Source organism: Nycticebus coucang, chromosome 7 (genome assembly GCF_027406575.1).
Source record: "Nycticebus coucang isolate mNycCou1 chromosome 7, mNycCou1.pri, whole genome shotgun sequence".
Classification (NCBI taxonomy): domain Eukaryota; kingdom Metazoa; phylum Chordata; class Mammalia; order Primates; family Lorisidae; genus Nycticebus; species Nycticebus coucang.
This window is the reverse complement of record NC_069786.1, coordinates 106,420,282-106,437,349: the sequence shown is the minus strand read 5'-3', so window position 1 is coordinate 106,437,349 and position 17,068 is coordinate 106,420,282. Positions and strand designations below refer to the sequence as shown.

General features: G+C 38.2%; 1 long non-coding RNA gene across 1 annotated transcript in view; it reads left to right on the top strand.

Annotated features, from left to right (window-relative positions):
* The window catches only part of LOC128590740 (uncharacterized), a 31,212-nt gene extending 16,405 nt beyond the window's left edge, over positions 1-14,807 (top strand). The window contains exon 5 of the long non-coding RNA XR_008381324.1: positions 14,578-14,807. This is a non-coding gene — a long non-coding RNA (uncharacterized LOC128590740). The remainder of the gene's footprint in view (positions 1-14,577) is intronic.
* Positions 14,808-17,068: the final 2,261 nt, after the last annotated feature.

The following is a 17,068-nucleotide window of genomic DNA, read 5'->3' as shown; positions in this document are numbered from 1 at the left end:
CCGCCCACAACTGTAAGTTCAGTAGCAGCGAGACTGCAAACCAGAAAGGCCTTACCTGTGAACTGTTTTGATGTCCTTGGACTTGGCACTGAGTTGAACTGCCTTGGGAAAGGCCTGAGCGGGAGTGCGGAGAACTTTGGCCGTTGTCTAGGGCCCCAGTCTGAGCCGCTGAGCCAGACGGAGCTAATAGTGTTTGGCGGTGGGTCACACGGATCCATTGTCAGTGATCTGCCCCAGCAAGCTCCGCCCTCAGGGTCGCAGAGCTAGAAACGGGTGGGAGCTGGTAACCCAGCAACCAAGTAGCCTAAGGGTGGGGTCTGAGCCGCCTTGCAGCCCTAACCCTCAGGGGCAGAGTGAGACCGGTTTTGGCACCCTGGGTAAGTGGATAGCCACTTCAGCAGTGATTCCAGCAAGAAAGCTGGGAAAGCTTCTGCTCAGCAAGTTTACAAGTTCAAAGTGCCTTTTAAGTGGGCTGAAGAGAGATTTAGGGTGTCTACCTGCTGGGGTTTGAGAAATCAGCTGCCTCCAGTCGTATCAGAACTGTGACTAACATCTCATACCCCATAAGACCACGTGTTGCCCAGACAATATTCAATAACATATACAAACTGCTTTGTTTTTTGTTGTGTATTTTTTTCTTTTTTTTTTTTGTTTGTTTGTTTATTTTGATGTTGTTGATGTTCTTTTGTTTTTTAATTTCAATCTTTTCCATACAGATCCCTTTTTCTTTCTCACTTTTTCTAGTTTAATTATAATTTCCCATTGCTGCCTTTTTTAATAACTACAACTTCATTTTTGCTAGTGTTTCTACCGCTATCATTTGGTTTTTCACCCCATTGTATCCCCGTAAAGTTTTCTGTTTGCTTGTTTTGGTTTGATTTATAGCATTTTTGTCTCTCCTCTCTACTTGGTGGAGGTGGGGTACTGTGTCTGATCAGGTTAGCAAAGAGCTGCTGACCTCAAGGGAACCACCCAACTGGGGCACCCCCAGAAGGTGGGGTTTTTTAAGGTTGTGACAAAGTACCCTACTGTACACCTATATTGCCCTGTCTCCCTCTTTCTGTGCCTCTCTTCTTTTTGTAAATATTCCTTATCCCCACCCCCTCTCCTTTCTCTATCTTTCTTTTCTTTTTTTTTTCTTATCACTCGGTCCTCCTTTCTTTCATCCCTTTTTTGCTCTTCAATCTTCTCACCCTTCTGGTCCTGTAACCCTTAGTCCACAGGCACAAGATCTTAAAGAGCAAGAGGAAGTGAAAGGAAAATTAGGGCAAGGAAACAGATAAAAGAAATCACTCATGAGGAAGAATCGGCAGAAAACTCCAGGCAACATGAAGAACCAGTCCAGAACAACCCCGCCAAGGGACCATGAGGTAGCTACTGCAGAGGATTCCACCTATACAGAAATGTTAGGAATGACATAAAGGGAATTTAGAATACACATGTTGAAAACAATGAAAGAAATGATGGAAACAATGAAGGAAACTGCTAATAAAGTGGAAAATAACCAAAAGGAAATCCAAAAACAGAATCAAATCAGAGATGAATGATATGAAGAATATAAAAAGGATATAGCAGAGCTGAAGGAAATGAAACAGTCAATCAGGGAACTTAAAGATGCAATGGAAAGTATCAGCAACAGGTTAGACCATGCAGAAGAAAGAATTTCAGAGGTAGAAGACAAAGTTTTTGAGATAACTCAGATAGTAAAAGAGGCAGAAAAGAAGAGAGAGAAAGCAGAACGTTCACTGTCAGAATTATGGGACTTTATGAAGCGTTCCAACATACGAGTTATAGGAATTCCAGAAGGGGAAGAAGAATGCCCTAGAGGAATGGAAGCCATACTAGAGAATATTATAAAAGAAAATTTCCCAAACATCACCAAAGATTCTGACACACTGCTTTCAGACGGATATCGGACCCCAGGTCGCCTCAACTCTAACCGAGCTTCTCCAAGACACATTGTGATGAACCTGTCCAAAGTCAAGACAAAAGAAAAGATTCTGCAAGCTGCCAGGAGTAAGTGCCAGTTGACCTACAGGGGCAAATCCATCAGAGTGACCGCAGACTTCTCTAATGAAACTTTCCAAGCAAGAAGACAATGGTCATCTACCTTTAATCGACTTAAACAGAACAATTTTCAGCCCAGAATTCTGTACCCTGCTAAGCTAAGCTTCAAAATTGATGGAGAAATCAAATCATTTATGGATATACAAACATTGAGGAAATTCGCCACAACAAGACCAGCTCTACAGGAAATACTTCAACCTGTTCTGCACACTGACCACCACAATGGATCAGCAGCAAAGTAAGAACTCAGAAATCAAAGGACAGAGCCTAACCTCCACACTGATGCAAAAGATAAAACTAAGCAATGGACTCTCACCAAATAAGACGAATAGAATACTACCACACTTATCAATTATCTCCATAAATGTTAATGGCTTGAATTCCCCACTGAAGAGACATAGATTGGCTGACTGGATTAAAAAACACAAGCCATCCATTTGCTGTCTGCAAGAAACACACCTGGCTTCAAAAGACAAATTAAAGCTCCGAGTCAAGGGATGGAAGACAATTTTTCAGGCAAATGGAATTCAGAAGAAAAGAAGAGTTGCAATCTTATTTTCAGATACATGTGGATTTAAAGCAACTAAAGTCAAAAAAGACAAAGATGGTCACTTTATATTGGTCAAGGGAAAACTACAACAAGAAGACATTTCAATTCTAAATATTTATGCACCCAATTTAAATGCTCCCAGATTCTTGAAGCAGACCTTACTCAGTCTGAGCAATATGATATCTGATAATACCATCATAACAGGGGACTTTAACACACCTCTGACAGAGTTGGACAGATCCTCTAAACAGAAATTAAACAAAGATATAAGAGATTTAAATGAGAGCCTAGAACAACTATGCTTGATAGACGCATATAGAACACTCCATCCCAAAGATAAAGAATATACATTCTTCTCATCACCCCATGGAACATTCTCCAAAATTGATCATATCCTGGGACACAAAACAAATATCAACAGAATCAAAAGAATTGAAATTTTACCTTGTATCTTTTCAGACCATAAGGCACTAAAGGTGGAACTCAACTCTAACAAAAATGCTCGACCCCACCCAAAGGCATGGAAATTAAACAATCTTCTGTTGAATAACAGATGGGTGCAGGAAGAAATAAAACAGGAAATCATTCACTTCCTTGAGCATAACAACAATGAAGACACAAGCTACCAAAACCTGTGGGATACTGCAAAAGCAGTTTTGAGAGGAAAATTCATCGCTTTAGATGCCTACATTCGAAAAACAGAAAGAGAGCACATCAACAGTCTCACAAGAGATCTTATGGAATTGGAAAAAGAAGAACAATCTAAGCCTAAACTCAGTAGAAGAAAAGAAATATCCAAAATCAAATCAGAGATCAATGAAATTGAAAACAAAAGAATCATTCAGAAAATTAATGAAACAAGGAGTTGGGTTTTTGAAAAAATAAATAAAATAGATAAACCTTTGGCCAGACTTACTAGAAATAGAAAAGTAAAATCTCTAGTAACCTCAATCAGAAACGATAAAGGGGAAATAACAACTGATCCCACAGAGTTACAAGAGATCATCTCTGAATACTACCAGAAACTCTATGCCCAGAAATTTGACAATGTGAAGGAAATGGATCAATATTTGGAATCACACCCTCTCTCTAGACTTAGCCAGGAAGAAATAGACCTCCTGAACAGACCAATTTCAAGCACTGAGATCAAAGAAACAATAAAAAAGCTTCCAACTAAAAAATGCCCTGGTCCAGATGGCTTCACTCCAGAATTCTATCAAACCTTCAAGGAAGAGCTTATTCCTGTACTGCAGAAATTATTCCAAAAAATTGAGGAAGAAGGAATCTTCCCCAACACATTCTATGAAGCAAACATCACCCTGATACCAAAACCAGGAAAAGACCCAAACAAAAAGGAGAATTTCAGACCAATCTCACTCATGAATATAGATGGAAAAATTCTCAACAAAATCCTAGCCAATAGATTACAGCTTATCATCAAAAAAGTCATTCATCATGATCAAGTAGGCTTCATCCCAGGGATGCAAGGCTGGTTTGACATACGCAAGTCCATAAACGTTATCCACCATATTAACAGAGGCAAAAATAAAGATCACATGATCCTCTCAATAGATGCAGAAAAAGCATTTGATAAAATCCAGCATCCTTTTCTAATTAGAACACTGAAGAGTATAGGCATAGGTGGCACATTTCTAAAACTGATTGAAGCTATCTATGACAAACCCACAGCCAATATTTTACTGAATGGAGTTAAACTGAAAGCTTTTCCTCTTAGAACTGGAACCAGACAAGGTTGTCCTCTGTCACCTTTACTATTCAACATAGTGCTGGAAATTCTAGCCAATACAATTAGGCAAGACAAGGAAATAAAGGGAATCCAAATGGGAGCACAGGAGGTCAAACTCTCCCTCTTTGCTGACGACATGATCTTATACTTAGGGAACCCCAAAGACTCAACCACAAGACTCCTAGAAGTCATCAAAAAATACAGTAATGTTTCAGGATATAAAATCAATGTCCACAAGTCAGTAGCCTTTGTATACACCAATAACAGTCAAGATGAGAAGCTAATTAAGGACACAACTCCCTTCACCATAGTTTCAAAGAAAATGAAATACTTAGGAATATACCTAACGAAGGAGGTGAAGGACCTCTATAAAGAAAACTACGAACTCCTCAGAAAGGAAATAGCAGAGGATATTAACAAATGGAAGAACATACCATGTTCATGGATGGGAAAAATCAACATTGTTAAAATGTCTATACTTCCCAAAGCAATCTACCTATTCAATGCCATTCCTATCAAAGTACCTACATCGTACTTTCAAGATTTGGAAAAAATGATTCTGCATTTTGTATGGAACCAGAAAAAACCCCGTATAGCTAAGGCAGTTCTTAGTAACAAAAATAAAGCTGGGGGGCATCAGCATACCAGATTTTAGTCTGTACTACAAAGCCATAGTGCTCAAGACAGCATGGTACTGGCACAAAAACAGAGACATAGACACTTGGAATCAAATTGAACACCAAGAAATGAAACTAACATCTTACAACCACCTAATCTTCGATAAACCAAACAAGAACTTACCTTGGGGGAAAAACTCCCTATTCAATAAATGGTGTTGGGAGAACTGGATGTCTACATGTAAAAGACTGAAACTGGACCCACACCTTTCCCCACTCACAAAAATTGATTCAAGATGGATAAAGGACTTAAATTTAAGGCATGAAACAATAAAAATCCTCAAAGAAAGCATAGGCAAAACACTGGAAGATATTGGCCTGGGGGAAGACTTCATGAAGAGGACTGCCATGGCAATTGCAACAACAACAAAAATAAACAAATGGGACTTCATTAAACTGAAAAGCTTCTGTACAGCTAAGGTGACAATAACCAAAGCAAAGAGACAACCAACACAATGGGAAAGGATATTTGCATATTTTCAATCAGACAAAAGCTTGATAACCAGGATCTATAGAGAACTCAAATTAATCCACATGAAAAAAGCCAACAATCCCTTATATCAATGGGCAAGAGACATGAATAGAACTTTCTCTAAAGACGACAGACGAATGGCTAACAAACACATGAAAAAATGTTCATCATCTCTATATATTAGAGAAATGCAAATCAAAACATCCCTGAGATATCATCTAACCCCAGTGAGAATGGCCCATATCACAAAATCTCAAAACTGCAGATGCTGGCGTGGATGTGGAGAGAAGGGAACACTTTTACATTGCTGGTGGGACTGCAAACTAGTACAACCTTTCTGGAAGGAAGTATGGAGAAACCTCAAAGCACTCAACCTAGACCTCCCATTCGATCCTGCAATCCCATTACTGGGCATCTACCCAGAAGGAAAGAAATCCTTTTATCATAAGGACACTTGTACTAGACTGTTTATTGCAGCTCAATTTACAATCGCCAAAATGTGGAAACAGCCTAAATGCCCACCAACCGAGGAATGGATTAACAAGCTGTGGTATATGTATACCATGGAATACTATTCAGCCATTAAAAAAAATGGAGACTTTACATCCTTCGTATTAACCTGGATGGAAGTGGAAGACATTATTCTTAGTAAAGCATCACAAGAATGGAGAAGCATGAATCCTATGTACTCAATCTTGATATGAGGACAATTAATGACAATTAAGGTCATGGGGGGGAAGCAGAAAGAGGGATGGAGGGAGGGGGGTGGGGCCTTGGTGTGTGTCACACTTTATGGGGGCAAGACATGATTCCAAGAGGGACTTTACCTAACAATTGTAATCAGTGTAACTGGCTTATTGTACCCTCAATGAATCCCCAACAATAAAAAATAAATAAATAAATAAATAAATAAAATAAAATATAATATGGAAAAAAAAAAAAAAAGAAGGTTGGGAACCACTGACTTAGCATAATCAAGTACACTTTGCCTTAGTGATTACTTCAAAGATAGGCATGTGATCTAAGCTAGTCCAATACTAATGAAAACCAGGATGTTTGTTCAATGTTTTGGGGAAGGTATGCTATCTGTCCTTATGAACATGAGTAAGGAAACCTGGAGCCCTAGATACTATTGGCCTCCATCTTGAGTTTAGGAAAGGAGATGTCTTTAAGATGAAATTGACACTGGAAAGGAACAGTTAAGAGACAAAAATAAAAATAGAGAACAGATTACTGATTCGTGAATCTACTGAGTCTCTGGATTGAACCACCATGAAGCCTGTCTTTACACTGCACATTCCAATTACGTGAGATAACAAATTACCTTATGGTTTAAATGGCATAGTGTGTTGAATTCTCAGCTATTTGTACCACAAAGAGTCCTAAGTGACAACAGGTTATAATTTTCTGAGGTGAGAAACTGGACCTTGTTTTTCTCTTACCCCCCCTCCGCCCAGCTTTTATTGGGCCCTGTAGAAAAATCTTCACAAGGATATGCTCAGTATTGCTTCTTGAATTGCATCAAGCTTGTTTTACTTTAAAACATCTTTACTGTTTCAAAATGTCATCCTTCAATTTAATACACTTGTCTTTTTAAATTTTAAACCCACATTATCATCTAGTTTAAATTTAAACTATCATCTAGTTAAATTTAAACTATCATCTAGTTTAAATTTTAAACCCACATTATCATCTAGCTCTTTCTCTTTGTCTTTAGCTATTATGGTATTGTTATTATCACTGTGTATATTCTGTTGGTCAGAAATCTGAGTTACGTACAAATAGGACCTCAAGATATTCTCAGGAATACATCTCATAAGCACAGGACCACCTACGTATGCATTCGCATGTCATATAATCATGCCCTTCATCACAGTAATCTTCCTTCTAAAAATTTGTACTAAAGAAAAAAATTGTACCTATGCAAAGATGTAGGTAGCCTTAATTTTTAAAGCTTTATGAGCTTACGTACATTTGATTACAATAATTGTGATGAACTAAATTTCACTGACATTTCCCAATCTCTCCCTCTCACTGTCTTGCTTCTCTGAACTGCTTCACGGGGCACAAAGGTTTCTTGCTAATGGCCACTGCAGTTCTTCTAAGGGCTGCATTGATGTTCTGAGCCTTCAGAGAGCAAACACTGCAAGTTATTCCATAGCCGACAGTGAGAAAGGGAAGCAAGGGAGGAAGAGTGAGGAAATTGGGTTCCTGTCCTTATGTCAATTGAAGAAATACCAACCTAAAATTGCTTATGCATCAAAGTTTCATAGAATGATCGTTTAAAATCTTTTCTCATGCCTTTTTTCTCTTCTTAAACATGATCTTTTGTTTTTTAGAGCTGAGCTGGGGACAGAGTCAATTTAACAATTACTGCTTTGCTCAAATAATGAGCATTTAATTTGGGGGGCCAGCTAGTCAAACCTGAGGCTACTTCTTTCCAGAAGGCAAATAGATATTTGTTTAACTCACCTCAGAAATTTATCAGGCACACAGATACTCTACCCCTAACACTTGAGATTATTTTTGATTGTATATATCAGAGTGCTATAAACTAATTGTACCCGCTCCCAAATTTATATATTGAGTCTTAGCCCCTAGTGCTTTAGAATATGACTTTATTTAGAGATAGAGATTTTAACAAAAATGAGCCAAGGGGCCCTCATCTAATCTGACTGGTGTCTTATACAAAGTGAATATTAGGACATCCAGAGATATACCATGGATGCACCCACAGAGAGAAAAGGCTGTGTAAGGACACAGTGAAAAGACCACCATCTATAAGCCAGAGGGAGCCTCAGTAGAAACCAAACCAGCTGATATGTTGATCTCAGATTTCCAGCCTTCAGAACTGTGAGAAAAGTTTCTATTTTTTAAGCCATCCAGTCTATGGCGCTTTGTTATGGCATCACTAGAAAGCTAATACACAGAGAAACCCAAGTAACGAGACAGTAGTTTGATTTATTTTTGCCTAAAAGAAGTCCATAGGAGGACAGTCTTTCTAGACTGCTATGGAAGTCACACAAGTTATCAGAGACCAAGTTATCTTCTAAGTAACTGTGACGTCCTCACGAAAGCATGGTTCTTTGCCTCATTACCAGGAAGGATGCAAGAGCTCAGGTGGAGAATCCATGTCCCTGGAAGCAAGAGGGAGCAAGGAAAAAATTATCGAGTGATTTCTCAGGCTCATCTAGAACATTTCAGGCCAGAATACAATGCAGGAAGACTTAAGGTCAACACAGGTAAGACTTTCATCTTACAATGAAGATGATGAAAATGTAGCATTTGACAGCGGCACCTGTGACTCAAAGGAGTAGGGCACCAGCCCCATATACTGGAGGTGGCGGGTTCAAACCCAGCCCCAGCCAAAAACTGCAAAAAAAAGAAAGGAAGAAAAGAAAATGTAGCATTTGAGCTAAGTATCAGCTAAAATCCAGGGTTATTTTAAAAAAGAAAAAATGAAAGCCTATACCAGTTGCTCCTCAGCATTCTCCACCATCTATTATAAAACATGTATGAACAAAGTGACTAGTTTCTCAAAAGATTTTGCATCCCACTACAAATATATTTCTTGTCGGGTCTTTTTTCCCCTGTTCCCCATATGTGCCCAGATTTGCATAAACTACAGCAATGGGAGATATGGCTCAGGTTGAGCTTTCGGCCACATGTGTGTGTATGCAAGGATTTTCTCCCTCGTGGCACTATTTACAACAGCAAAATCCAACTGCCTGCCCCACAACAGGGATCAACTAAATATCAGTGTTCTGATAAAAACACAATGTAAAAATAATTGTGAAGAATAGCTACTCATTTGTCCCTCAATGATTTCCCAACAATAAAAAAAGAAAAAGAAAGAAAAAGAATAGCTACTCATATGGAGAATATTCACGACACCTTGACACAAGGAAAAATATAAATAATAAAATTGTGTATACATACCATTTTTATAAATATGTGGATGGTATATATATTTCATGTATATAATTACATGCATTCAATTCACCACAGAAGAAAGAAGAGAATATATATTCATAAAATGAAATAATATTGATATAATGAAATAGTAACAGTGGTTAGCTCTAGAGAGTTTCTGATGATAATAGCTAACACAGCTTCTCAACACAATGTATTGGAGCAAGACAATTACAGGTCATTATAAAAGTTTTGCAATACACAAAAATCCACATGAATGGAAACTAATGAAGCCCTCCCTACAACACTGGTAAAGCGAGCAAGTTGAAACTTGCCCGATGAATCAGAAAGGACCCTGTCCACAATGTTTCTTGCAAGTGAAATAACAGAGCATAACACAGTCTGTCTCAAACTTTCATAGTAACCACATCTTCATTGTGAGTTCCTGTCTGGAGCACTGTGTTTTGGATTATCTGTCCTCCACCCACTGCGTGACACTGGTACGCCCCTGTGTGGCAGCCTCAGCCTCATACTCATCTACCCACCTACAGGTACTATACATCTCTCTATCTGTAGGTACTCACCTAGGGACTGAGTACCCATCATGGGGCCTCCCTTTTCATAAACTGAGGTAAAACTCACCTAGGGACTGAGTACCCGTCATGGGGCCTCCCTTTTCATAAACTGAGGTAAAACTCACCTAGGGACTGAGTACCCGTCATGGGGCCTCCCTTTTCATAAACTGAGGTAAAACTCACCTAGGGACTGAGTACCCATCATGGGGCCTCCCTTTTCATAAACTGAGGTAAAACTCACCTAGGGACTGAGTACCCATTATGGGGCCTCCCTTTTCATAAACTAAGGTAAGTTAGTTTCAATGTTATATGCATGGTATATGTCTAAATATACCTAGACTAGACTCATGGGTATGTCAAATGACCCTACTCTACCTGGGGCAATTGGTTTGGATTTTTTATTTTTCTTTTTAAAATGTATGTTAGATATTTGTATATACACATCCGCATATACATACATACTTAAATATATAGGGGAGTGTGTGCGTGTACCTTCCTACCAAAGGATCCTTACTGATACAGCTGCCTTTTCAAAGAATTTTATTCCCAAACTTTCTTTTTTTGTTTGTTTGTTTGTTTTTTAATGCTCCATAGGTGTGATATCACCATTCTCCCTCCCTCGATCTGACCTCCCCCTTCCCTCCCGTCACCCCTCCTCCCTCCTTCATCCTGGGCCATAGTTGTGATCTATTCTTCATATGAAAGTGTGAGTATTGTAAATTGGTTTCATAATAGTACTGAGTACATTGGATATTTTTTCTTCCATTCACCAAACTTTCTAACCACAAAGCTTCTGCCGTTTCCACCAGACACACTACCTCCAAGACATATTATGCAACGTAGTGTGTCCTGAAAATAACCATATAACTATGATTTTCCTGTGGCTGATTTTTTTAAGTTGACACAATAATAGGCCTATACAGTATTGTTTGTTGTTGATAAAACATTAGAAAATAGTCCAAAGTTACTTGAAAATTATTATTACATTTGAGGCATAAAATTTTTTTTTTTTTTTTTTTTTGTAGAGACAGAGTCTCACTTTATGGCCCTCGGTAGAGTGCCGTGGCCTCACACAGCTCACAGCAACCTCCAACTCCTGGGCTTAAGCGATTCTCTTGCCTCAGCCTCCCGAGTAGCTGGGACTACAGGCGCCCGCCACAACGCCCGGCTATGAGGCATAAAATTCTATTGGTTCTCTCAGCTTGCCTTGTCATACACATATTGAACTGGAATTTGACTGTAAGAAACTTATCGTTGTCCCCATTTTCTACTCTGAAAAATTGTAACTTTTAAGAAACAAATTAATAAGTTGTTTTTATAAATGACACATAGTGTTTCTCTAAGATTACTAAAGTTATTTCAACTGGCTCTATGACTCACAAGGTAAAACACTCTGTTCCTGTGCCTAATTATAGTAGGGCCAACCTTAACAAGTAATCAAATAATTTGAAAACTCACTATAAATTTGGGTAGGTGTCTATCTCAAAGTTTTAGTACCCCAAAGTGCTGTGGAAAAAAAAATGTTGAAAATTCTATGGGTTATAATCATTCAATATTTTGCAAAGGAAAATATAAGTGAAATCTAAGTTCATGAAGAAAAGCAAAAATACATAATTTATTATTGCTAAAGAAAGACATACTCATTTTTTAAATATGTAAACGTTTTCCTTTTCAAATTGCTAAGGTATTTAGCTGTCTTGTCTCCATTCCAATATTTAGGGAAACTTCTATATAAGGAAGCCAGAAATTATACATTTTAAAATTATTGAAACTCATAATTAAACATTTAGACATTGTAAAATGTGTTTGAGTTATTTAGTTTTTCAAAATTAATGCTGAGTTTATCAATTCTATATTGCTATGTAACAAATCATTTCAGACGTAGTGACATAAAACAATAATTTCATTATATTCATGGATTCTTTGGGTCATGAATAGTGCACAATAAGGCAAATTTGTCTCTGGACCCTTAGATGACCCTGAGATGACTCAAAGGCTGTACTACCTTAATGGGTGGTGACTAGAAGAACAGGCTGTTAATGGTGTCTTTATTTTGGACTTAGATGGCTTTCCAACAGAACCCCTACACACGATCTTTGTTGCAGTCTGAGTAGTGAGTTTGGATTTCTTCACAGCATTGGTAAGTGACTACTAAAAGCCAGGCTTCTCAAAAAGCAAAACCTGAGTGCGTGACATTTTTATGACCTCCCCTCAGAAATCATATAGTGTCACTTCTCCTGCTTTGCTGTTGTGGCTAAGGAAGTCACAAAATGCTTGCAGGTTCAAGGTGGTGAGATCTAGACCCAGCCCTTCATAGGAGGAGTAGCATAGTCTGATTCCAAGAATAGCATAGTAGGGGGACACAGATTGATGTGGCCGTCTTCTGGAACTGCAACCTGTTGTAATTCTCCCTGTAGACATGCAATACTTCATATCTCTCTCCCGTGCAAATACATTTGCTTTCTCTCCCAATTTCCCCAAGATTCATCCAATTTTGGGACTGGCGTGAAGCCAGGCGTCCCATCTTCTAAATTTCTTCCATGTTGGAAGTTAATTGTGATTTCTCAGATACAGAACCTCGAGTGCTGTTCCCAGATCTGAAAGCCTGCGAACTAAATAGTCAAGGAGTCTACCCTCTCCACATACTCACACACCCAAAATGATAGGACTTCCTTAGAAAACCTATTGTAGACTCTGCTGACAACAGGGAAAATATGGCAGGCAGAAGCAGCTACTAACCCATAGATGTTTTGAAATGCTGGTCTCTGAGAGCTGGTTTCCCTGATTCTTAGCTCAGTCTTCTGGGGTCTTGTTTCAGACTTCTAAGTCTTTGTGTTTCTTTTCTTTTCTTTCCAAAAAAGAGCTTATCCTGGGTGGCACCTGTGGCTCAAAGGGGTAGGGCGCTGTCCCCATATGCCAGGGTGGCGGGTTCAAACCCAGCCCTGGCCAAAAACTGCAAAAAAAAAATAAATAAAAGAGTTTATCCTTACAGGTGAATAATGTTCTTATTTCCTCAGCCTTATTTTTGCTTATATAAGTTTGGGAATGCAGAGATCTCTTAATTTTATACCACTTTGTCACTATCAGTCCAAGATGATATGATTGTTTAAAAAATGTTAGATTATGATTTATTATGTATCAAGATGTACAAATTCCATTATGAAACAGTAACAACCATAAATTTCTCCTAGTTAAATTCATCTTTAAGTTCACTGTGGGACATAAACTTAAGATTTTTATGTCTTATTATTTAACAAAGAGGATTTCTAGGCCACACTTCATAACTATTAAAATCATTAGGAGATCTTTGAATTATCGGAAAGTTTTCTATTTCTTTTTACAGAAATCAATAAAAATCCTAGACATACACTCTGGATTTAATATCCGGCCCTGACCCTTCGGTAATTGGGGAATATTTGTCCATTTGGTTAGGCTAAGAATAAGAAGGAGTTCTATTTTCATACTCAGTAAATCTTGGCTCCTATAATTGAAGTTTTTTTTTTTTTTACCTTTTCAAATTAATATGAAGGTACATTTTTTAGGTTACATTGTTTTCACTTCCAAGGTAAAGTTCTATTTGTGGAAGAACCCCCCCACACAGGGGGCATGTAATACACCCTCACAATGTGCACATTAGGTGAGATCCTGCTTCATGCCCTCCCTCCTTCTGCCGAACATCCTCCTCCTTCCCTCTACCCCCCAAACTGGACTATATCAGCATTTTACTCTTCTTATGAGCATGTAATTTTTTATATACTGATTTCATATTCGTATGGAGTACATTGGATATTTATTTTTTCATTCTTGTGATACTTTACTAAGTAGGATGTATTTCAACTCCATCCAAGTAAATGTAAAAGATGTAAAGTCTCCATCTTTTTAATGGCTAAATAATATTCCATGGTATACACATACCACAGTTTGTTGATCCATTCATAGGTTGATGGGCACTTAGGTTGCTTCCACCACTTGGCAATGATGAATTGCTGGCTTCTATATTTTAAAAAGTTACCTCTCAGCATATCTTTTTCCTCTCTCATTTTCTCATAAACAACTGGAAGCTATGTGGCTTGTCAGCAGGGCTTAGTAATCTTAACTAGGTCATAAGTTTAATTAGGTAAATTTTCTATTTCCCTGTCATTATAGAAAACAGTTTTTCTATTTTTTTTGTGTCTCTATATTATGAAGACATATATCCTTTGTTCCAAGTTTGATGAACAATCCTAAACTTCTTCCCAGTCCCATGGCCAATGCCACATACTTTAGGTATTTATGATGCTAAGCTTATGTTATCTTTCCTAATTGTCAAACTGTTTGCAAGGTATATCTAAAGCTTTCAAGATAACAGGAAGGTAAGAAATCAATACATTTTACCTCATGTTAGGGTACAATAAAAGTTGAGTCATAGATCAAATTCTGCCACACACCAAAAAATCTGCCAGGAAAGGGGCTCAACACTAATAGTCTCCTAATTACTATCAACTTGAACTTCCTCCTCTCTTTCTTTTAAACGTTCTGACTAGCACCTTCTTTATTTATTCTGGAGTAATAATATTGTTACATTATTCTTTTGACAGCATCAGTTAACATACTGGCTGGATCAGACAACATAATCCTCTGCTAAATGATGGATGACAATAATAAAAAAAGGGAGTTCTCAACCACATGTGTTGCTCGGAATGTGGAGAGTTAAACCTGACTTCCAGCTTGATTGGTTCATATACTCACTCCACACAAGGGTGAAGGTGGCTGTTCGATGCGTCTAAACATTGTCACGTGTTTCAAAAATAAATCAATTCATGAATAATTTGTCTAATGCCCTTTCTATTTATTAATAAATTCCTTAATATAAATTCAAATTTAGATATTTCATTTGTAAACCAGGACATTCAATTGTTCCCTGATTGGCCTTAGAGTGTGGCTTTCAGATATTTCACATTTAACTGACTTTTCCTTAAGGATAGTTTAAGACTGACCTACACATATACATACCACACAATCAGTGCTGAATTATTTTAAGGTAAGTTATAGCTAAATTGTTATGCTGATATTGCTTTTTCTAGACAAAACAAAGTGATGTCTTGAATCTACACGTGCTTTGCATTCTCATTCACTCCACCCCATAACCATAGCCTGTGGGTTCCAGACGTTTAGAGATCCTGAAATTCTTCATCAAAATGTATTTACCGTCAGCTTTAATTTGTCAAAGGGCTCAATTGTGTTAGTACAAACCTGTTCCATTATCTCTTACTGAAATTACTGGCTTAATCATTATCACCCTCTCACTGGTAACAATTATATTTTAATGGGTTTAACAAAATGAATAATTTTAGTGACTTCTCAGTGTCAATGTAAAAATACCACCAGCAACAAGAAAATTCCCTAGTGCTTTTCAGCTCTACCTAGAACTGCTCCAATCTGATACTGAGAGACTGAAAATTATAATCATTGGCAGTTAGTTTCGTGAGGCTGTTTAGAATGCACATCATAGACTGCTGATTAGAGAGATAAACAAACGAACGTGACCTAATAAATTCAGGAGAAGAATTCTAAGACAGTCCCAAGATTCCCACGCCCTGAGTTACATGCTCTATGCAATTCTCTCCCCGGGGTAGGAACTTACAGAGTAGTCATGCCACTGCTTAGGCTATGTTATATGACAAAGGTAAAGTGATTTACAGGTGTGATTAAGGTCCCAAATGAGTTGACTTTAAGCTAATCAAAAGGGAGATTATCCTGGGTGAACCTGACCTAATCAGATAAACCCTTGGAAAGCCGGTCCAGGCCTTCCATAAAGAGGTTTAAAGTAGATATTGCCTTATTGGCCTTGAAGAATGAGACACATTCACGCCGTGGCTCAGCACAGGAGCACGTGCCTTTGGTCCAACTACTTGGGAAGCTGAGGTGGGAAGAGCACTAGAGACCTGGAGTTTGAGGCCAGACTGGATGATACAGTGCTACGTACACCATGGAATACTATGCAGCCATAAAAAGATGGAGACTTCACATCTTTTATGTTTACCTGGATGGAGCTGGAACACATTCTTCTTTTTAAAGTATTTTAAACATAGAAGAAAAAGTATTCAATGTACTCAATACTAATATGAAATCAATATACAATCACCTACACATTCATACGAATGGTAAAACATAACTATAGTCCAGAAAATAGGAGGGAAGAGGAGATAGAGGGGAGGGAAGGAGGAGGCAAGATGAGGGATGGCATTTGGGGGGACCTTACCTAATGTGCATGATGCAATGGGACATTTAAAAACTATTAAGGAAAGAGTATAATTGTGATGGATGTGTTAATCAGTTCAATGTAAGTATCTCACATTGTATATCAAATCAGTACACTGAACCCCATAAATGCATCAATGTACACAGTTATGTTTTAATAAACACAAAAAAATTAAAATTAAGGATAAATGTATATATAAAAAAAAGTTTGCCTTATGAATTTGTGAACTGGTCATAGAGGGGCTTATGTGACAAAGACCTGACAGTGACTAATTTGACAACTCATCCCAACCAACAGACAACAACAGAATGGGGACGTCAGTTCCACAGTGACAGGGAAATGAATTCTGTTGACACTCTGAGGGGATTTGGAACATGTCTTTCCTTAATAAACCCTGAAGGTGAAGACAGCCAGGGTCAAGGCTCATTGATTTCAGCCCTGTAAGACCCTGAGAGAAGACCTTGCAAACATTGCCAGACACTTGACCTATGTGATCATGCTATTTTAAGCCATATTTTGTGGTAATTTGTTTTATACCAAAAAATTCCACAGAGCACCACAAAAATGAACGCACCATACTTGATAGGTTTCCTTGCTACCTCGAGGCAGACAGAATATTCCAACTTGGTGATACTATTCTGGAAGAATGTATACCAGGTAACAGGAAAGACGGCCAGTACGAGCAGGTATTGCACATCCCCACAACATACACCACACCTCGCTCTCAGTGTGCACCTGATAGGAACAGCTGGTAGAAGAAGAAATGACCCAAGCTATTGTGGCCACAGATAGGCCATCTTTGTATGTAAGTACAAAGAAGAAATACT